The 7,711-nt window shown below is 36.4% G+C and overlaps 1 pseudogene; it reads right to left on the bottom strand.

The window, feature by feature from the left end:
• Positions 1–2,851: 2,851 nt before the first annotated feature.
• LOC103200977 lies at positions 2,852–4,411 on the bottom strand (annotated as a pseudogene).
• Positions 4,412–7,711: the final 3,300 nt, after the last annotated feature.

Below are 7,711 nucleotides of genomic sequence, written 5' to 3'. Positions count from 1 at the left end.
ATGCTGCAGATATAAGGAAATATATGCTCCATAAAAAAGGAAAGAGGAAGGAAAATGACTGGTTTACTCTAAAATTCTTTAACACCTAGCTCAATAAGTTGGAGACCAGACTTAGTGGTCATTTGAATAAGGAAAATATATCTCAGTTTGTATTTTAACTAGACATAATCCATAATACATCGAAGACTGGAATGTAGAATTCTAAAGAGAAGTAGAAGAACAAGACATGTATGTGGATATGAGGTAGAATGGTCTTTTAAACAGCAGGTATTTTGGTACCTAAGTCTATTGGCTTTTTAAATATGTAACTGATAGTTCTTTACTTGGGGGGAAAAAAAATCTCACTCTCTGCTTGCTTGTACCCAAATCTTGAATGTGTTTGAAATGGTAGTTTTCCTATATTAGACATTAACTATGTCTGTATGAGACATAAAAATTCATTTCTCACTTATACTTTAATTGAAATCTCAGCTTCTTTTTTTTTCCCAGCATAATGTGATACAGAGAAGGTGTCAGATATGATGTAAACTTACCAACCCTACAGAATTTAGCAGTAAGAGGATCATGTTAATATGGCAGCAGTTTCCAGTTTTTTAAATCTGCTGTATTTTGTATTTTCTTTGAAACCATTAGGAAAACAACACCTCTTTAGATTCTGAGTGTTTGTACTGAAAGTTTAGGAAGACATGTTGACATAAGGGTGGGGCATTCTAGGCTTTAACTGGAAGCTGAAGTGAAACCCAGAGGCACCACAGGTAATAGAAGCTTTACAGAGGAAAGGGCCCCATTGTAACCCTGTGGCCTGAGGCAAGGCTAAAAGGAGCCCCTTAGAATATAGCCAGGGCCTGGAAGTGGTTCTTGTCCATACTTTAGAAAGGACAAAGGGTTTCCCCAGTAGGCTACCCTGGACAATGAACATAAATTTGCTTGGGGCTTGCCTTACTTAACAAAGAATTCAGTCTCAGAGGTAGAGAATTAGGCTCAGTTTTGTCAGAGAAAAACTTTTTAGTGATAAATGGAGTTAAGACCTTGTGTCTTCTAAGCAACTACTTCTAAAGCAAGGTCAGACAGAAGGATCAAGCTTCATAAAACAAGTAAGGAATATCCAGCAAGGAACTTCCTGAAACAGTGAATATAACTGAAACTAAAACCCAGAAAGTTAGCTTAAACTTCAGCTACAAAAGGAGATCTAACAGAGAGAGCACCAACTATCACTACCAAGTAGTTGTATTACAAATGATAGATTAGCATTACCTCCATACTCTAGAGATGAGTGTCAATTTTCACTGCATTCTTAGGTGCTTATCCGGACAATATTCCTTGTCCTAATTCTTTTTTGCTAATTTCAAATATATACAGTAATTGTTAAGCTTAAATTTCAATCAAAAGATTCATGACATTAAAGATAAGCTAAGATCAACCATTACTTTTACTTTATTAATATACAAATTTGATACATTCCTATCTATATGACTGACAGAAATAATTAATTAAAATCATTATCTAACATGGGAATAATGATAAGAAACTATTAAAAGTCAGTGGATGGCCAAAATAATCAATTAATCCATTGAAGCATGGTTCAACATTAAAGTCATACTATTTTTAAAATTGTTCCAGTTTATGCATTTTTAAGTAAGTATAACTTTAATACACATGAATAAACATGTAGACAATGGTAAGTGAAGAAATTACAACATAATAGTCAAACTACATCTCTTTTTTCCTTTAAATTACAATGGTATTTTATTTTAAATAATCATAAGATTTGACACTTCAAATACAAGATACCACTAATAAATAACAAAAGTGGAAATGCTTATAAAATTTACAATAGACAGAATGTTTAGTTGAGAGTCACTTCAGAGTAAGGTTCTAAAGATACCAGATGAACCAATACTTATTTGGAATATGATGTACAACTTTCTCACTGGGTTCATAGAAGAGACACTGATTCCATGTGGTCAAGATTCTAGTCATAAAAATAGGTTGAGCACAGTGTGCTTCAGACTAAATTTTCTATAGCTGTAATAGTCTATGTGAGACATTGGGGAATGTCCCCCTGGAAAACACTTAAGTTTGAAGACTTCTTTTATTCTTTCTACAACTACAGGAGCCAGTATAGGCTTCCTGAAAACAGCAGGGTTTCATTTCATAGGATGCATCTACACAGTTGATGAACTCAGGTTTACATTAAGATTGAGAAGTCTTAATGCTCCCAGATTGTGGGGTGTGAAGGTTGCAGAATACTTTAAGTTTCTTCAGGTAGAGTCAAATGAGCACAAATTTCTTGACAGTACTGTCAGTAACCCTTACTTAGCTCTCCAGAGAATGGCTAAGCCATCAAAATGAAACCAGTAGTTTTCTGTACTCAAATCCCTTTCCACATTAACTTTTTAAAATCATTGAAAACAAAAAGTGTTACCTACCTTGTAGAGGTACTATACGTAAAAATAATCCAACAAACAGAACAAAAACAACTTATGAAAAACACTTATCTTCTAAATATGTCCATGCCCATCTTTTGTCTACTTCATACATTCTACCTACTCACCCACATCAAGTTCAAGTTATGTCCCAAAGGGACCTATTTCTGAATTATTTCTAGACAGACAGATGGCTTTGTAGTGTGTAAGCTACTCAGATCTATGAATTCTCAGACAATGCACTTGTCATCTTAGCTGTCCAATTGGAAATCTGTTCATGTTTAGACTTCCTTTAAAACCTTTCCCAATAAACAGAATTTGTAATCCCTAGATTCAAAGACAGACAGTACAAGTAGCAATAGGCTAATACATGAAATCACCTTCTTTTGGATTAAATAAAAGCCACAGGATTCTTTATGGCTAAACTAAATTTGAATTATTTGTGTCTGGAATTGTATAAACATTGTTTTAAGTTCATTTTCCTGGACTTCGTTAATCACTTCAGGTTCTACAGGGCTCTTTTGAACTTTCGCCATTGCCAAGTTTATCCCATGGGTTAATCCAGCTTGGATAATACTAGCAGCCTGGACCATGGAACTTCTGATCTTTGCAAAGGGAGAGACAGCTCTACTGCCACTGACTTCTGAAGGAGGAGTTACATTAAGCCCCCTCTCAAGTACAAGCACACTGGATGCAGAGCCTGGAGTCTTTTGAGATATGACTGATTCAAGTGACAAAAACTGTGGGCACTTCTCAGAAAAAGACACATCTAATTGTGATGGTTGAGAAGGTGTCTGTTCCATTGCTTCTGACTGGTTTTCTTCGTTAGAAACTTGACTGGTTACTTGATTTCCTTCTTTTGTTGCCTGCTGAAAAACAAGCCTGGTTTCTGACAGCTGGGTCATCTTATTTTGTGTGTCTTATATAAATCTGTGGCAGTAAATATCCACAGGCCTGGCAAAGCCAGTCAATATGTGTATGTGGTTGGCAGAAGGACTTTTCTTCAGAGGCGACTCATGGCCTTTTCTGAGCCCATTTCCATGAGTGGCAGTAATCTCTGAAGGAACATGAATACTGGCATCAGTGCTGCTTATTGATTGGGAGCAATTACCTAATCAAGGTGCTGAGGCAATGATACCACAACTAGGAAGAACATAGTATATGAGCCCTATGTCCTCTAAAGAATTAGCTAGCTGCCTGTCTTTATCAGACTTGGAAGTGGAAGGAATTCATCAGAGTGGCAGGAGTCATTATCTGAAGACATCTCCCATCAGACTCTGCCTCATCTTCACTATCCATCATGCCTGTATTTTCCATGGTTTCAAGACTACTGTCTGATTTCCAAAGATTTACATTTAAGTTTGGTTTTAGAAAGTTAATTTTCACTTCAGGTTTTATAAAGTGTCCTAACTTTCGCAGATTGCCAATATTTATGTTGGCTTTTGTCTGTTTTACTTTTTGATTTAGAGATGGAAATTTGCTCATGAAAAAATTTCTTTCCTTGGGCCAAAGAGCCTTGGCTTTGAGATCTGATACCAATGATGTTTTCATGAGGTTTACTGCTCTTCCTTTCAAGTTTTTTTTCAATTATAGGTACATCTAATCCCATGGCTTGCTTGGCGATCAGCAGCATCTCTTCAATGCACTGAAGGGTATCTTTTCCAACCTCTTCTGGATTGCGCATCACAGCTCTCAGTGTGTGGAAATAGCCACTCGCATCTTTGCATTTGTAGGGCAGTCACATGCAGGAGAAGTCTGGCTTACCAAAAAGTGGGTTCAGGACCTACTTCTATTTTCTCCAGGTCTTCTAGACTTTGTCGTTGATACTGGTTGACTTTATCAACTTCATCATCAAAACAGGCCACGTAGTAGGCAGAGTTAGAAAGCAGTAACAGCACGTCCACATCTCTGTGAGTAGCATCAATGAGGGTGTGCTCTGAAAATTGATGCTTGAGCCAGACCATGAAAATTACGTTACGACACATCATTTGGAATAAGATGATTAAATTCTAGTCCTACTAATTACAGTGTCACTTTCACCTTAGATGCCTATTTGGGCATGGATATTAACATAAGTCAAACATGATCCTCAGTCAAAAACATTAAGTCCCTAATGAAAAGCACTTGGCACGTTAACAGGCGGTGGCAAAAAGTCAGCCCATTTTTACTGAAGTCTCAGCTGCAGTAAACACTGATGTTCCTGCCCCATCCACTCTTCCCTGTGAAGAAAAATAATAATAATAATATGAACAAGAAAAAGACAACCCTTTGAGTCCTCCCCACCCCCCACCTGCAGCTCGCAAGAGCAGCTGCCCCACTGGTTTTTGTTTTCCCGCCACCGGGGCAAGCCTTCCTTCTACATTATGAAGATGAAAATGGCCAACACCACATGAAGCCCCACCACTGCGACGATGGTTGCGTAAAAAGCGGTCTCTTCAGGGGACATTAACATGAGACTTTGGAAAGGAGTAATTTACAGGAAAAATGTAGCCCCACAGAAACTTTGACCATAAGTCCTGCGAAAACGAGGAATATCTTGAATGTCATCGCCAGCACGCCGTTGGACTTGGGCTTGTGGGAGAGTGGCATCTTGGCAGGCTGTCAGTAGGTCCATCCGTCGACGCATCGAAGCTCAGTCAGGAAGTCGCCTGCACCCTGCCTCACACCTGTGGCGAATGCGGCTAATGCTGCTGTCAAACTACGTCTTAGTCCCTAGAACATCTTTCGAATTGAGGCGGAGAAATGGAGAGACTCATGGACAGCACGCAGGTGAGAGAAAGAAATGAAAAATTCTAGCTAAGCCCTCATATTAATTACACAGAAAGGAATGGATATCCAGAAAGAGTAAGTAATTTGTCCAATTCTACAAAAAATGCCTATTCTAGGATGGATCCTTAGGTCATAGTGTCATAGTGGCTTTTTCCTACGTTCTAAATATGCATCTCATTAAGTTAGAAGAAAATAAGAAGTTGGAAATGTTTAACAATAATTAGTGATAGTAGATATGCACTTTTATAATAAAATTTAATTTACACATAAACATAACAAAAAGAACGCTTGATAAACCTGGGATAAGGAATGAAATTAGTGTGTAATATCAATAATAGTTCAATTATATTTCATGAATAGTATAAGAGATTTTTACTACTTATTTGTAGACTATTTAAAAATAAAAGACAATAATTCTTCTTTGCTTATTTTAACACATTATATTTCTTCATTCACAGTGTCGGTGCTTATTTCAAACCTCTAGAATCCTTCTCTGCCTTTAACTGTGAATAATTGATTAAGATGTGTACAAGAGGGACAAATTTGTATTTATGTTTGGGCACTGAACTACAAAAGAAGTTCCCATCCATGTCAGAGTCGTTTTAGATTTGGATATGTATTATAACAATTTTCTGGATCAAGAGAAATAATATTTTTCAAGAAAAGTATGTCTTTTTTTGATAGTAGCATCTCAAGGGAACAGGAAGGAAATCTAGGTTTCATCAATCAAGTAAGGAATACCCAGTAAGGAACTTCCTGAAATAGTGAATATTACTAAACCTTAGGAGAACCTGATGAAACTGAGGTGGTGAGAGAAATGGCCCTGTAATAAATTTAATTCAGGATATCAGATTCCTCTTGGAAATTCAACTAGGAATAGTAGTATAATATGTGAATCTCAAATTCAGAGAATATTTGGAAAAAAGTGGTAAATTTGGATCCTGTTAACCTAGAGATAGTCATGGAAATCATGGCCATGTTGAAATTGCTCACAAGAGGGAGAGGGGAAAAAAAATAATGGCCCCCACGAAAATCCAGAAAAATCTACTGAAAATATGGAGCAATGAAGTAGACCCTAATTCTATTTACAAACCTACTTCCTCCAACAACCATTATTTACCTTTTCCTTTGATTTGGACAAATTCAGGATTTTTAGTTTTGATCCTTCATGGTGTCAGCAGTGAATAATGAAAAAGCAAACATTAAATTATTGTGATTCACAGTCATTGAAAAGTAAACAATGAGCTTTAAGACAACATCATTAAGCCTGGACTATAAAAATAAATAAGAAAATGAGAAAGAAAGTCGGGAAAAAAAAAAAAAAAAGAAAGGAAAAAAGAAACTTAAAATGTACTTGTTTAAAATTGTAAATATGTGAGATATCACAAAATGTCTTGGTCTTGGCATGTGCCATTGAGTTGGTAATTTCTCACAGATACCCTATGAGACACATTAGGACTGCCCCATAAGGCTTCCGAGGCTGTAATCTTTATGGGAGCATATCACCAAGTCTTTTCTTCCATGGAGTGGCTGGAAGGTTTGAACAGCTAATCTTTTGGTTAACAGTTACCCATTGTGCCACAAGAGCTCCTTATATAGAGTCTAGATTCTATCTTATTTGGAAAATTATATCAGTAATAATGATGGTGAATTAAACCCTTAATATCTCTTTGCCATGTTAAGTGTGGGCATTTTAGATCTTTTTAACTGAGATCAAAGTTTATACAAATTGCACCTGTAGAAACCTTAAGAATTTTTTATTTATTTAAACTGGCTTAAAAATAATGACTACTTGAAATAAATTCAGCAATTATGTTTTAAAAAATGAATCAATGACAGTGGGCTTATAAATAGCACATATGTGATTTACTTTATAAGAAGAGATATTTTTGATTTTTTAAAAGAGATTTTTAATATATTGGTAAACAAGGTTTTGTTGTTGTTCGATGCCATCAAGTTGGCTCCCATTCACAGTGATCCTATATACAGGAGAACGAAACGCTGTCCGGTCTCATGTCAGCCTCATCATTTTTGCTATGATTTTGCTCATTATTGCAGCCACTGTGTCAATACATCCCATTGCAGGTCTTCCCATTTTTCTCTGACCCTTCACTTTACAAACTATGATATCCTTCTCCAGGGACTAGTCCCTTCTGACAACATGACCAAAGTATATAAAATGAAGTTTGGCCATTCTTGCTTCTAAGGAACCTTCAGGCTGTACTTTTTCCAAAACAAAAGTTTATATAAGCTAAATAAGAGTGTTTGTCTCTGATCTTCACTTTTAGTTCTGGAAGGTCACACATCATATTTAAGAGAAAAAAAATTGGCATCAGGTGGACTGGTTCTATCACCACTCATTAACAGACCTCTAGTAACCTTTCTCAGTCTCAATTTCCTCATATATGAATTTTATCTGCCTCATTATTTTCCTGTGAGGGAAAAAAAAAAATATATATGTATATATATATATAGGAGCTCTGGTAGCATAGTGCCTAAGGCACTTGACTGGTAAC

This window comes from Orycteropus afer, unplaced genomic scaffold, assembly GCF_000298275.1.
Source record: "Orycteropus afer afer isolate SDZICR_OR568_19922 unplaced genomic scaffold, OryAfe1.0 scaffold00138, whole genome shotgun sequence".
NCBI classification, from domain to species: Eukaryota; Metazoa; Chordata; class Mammalia; order Tubulidentata; family Orycteropodidae; genus Orycteropus; species Orycteropus afer.
The sequence above is the reverse complement of the archived record's forward strand: the minus strand, read 5'-3'. Positions and strand labels throughout refer to the sequence as shown.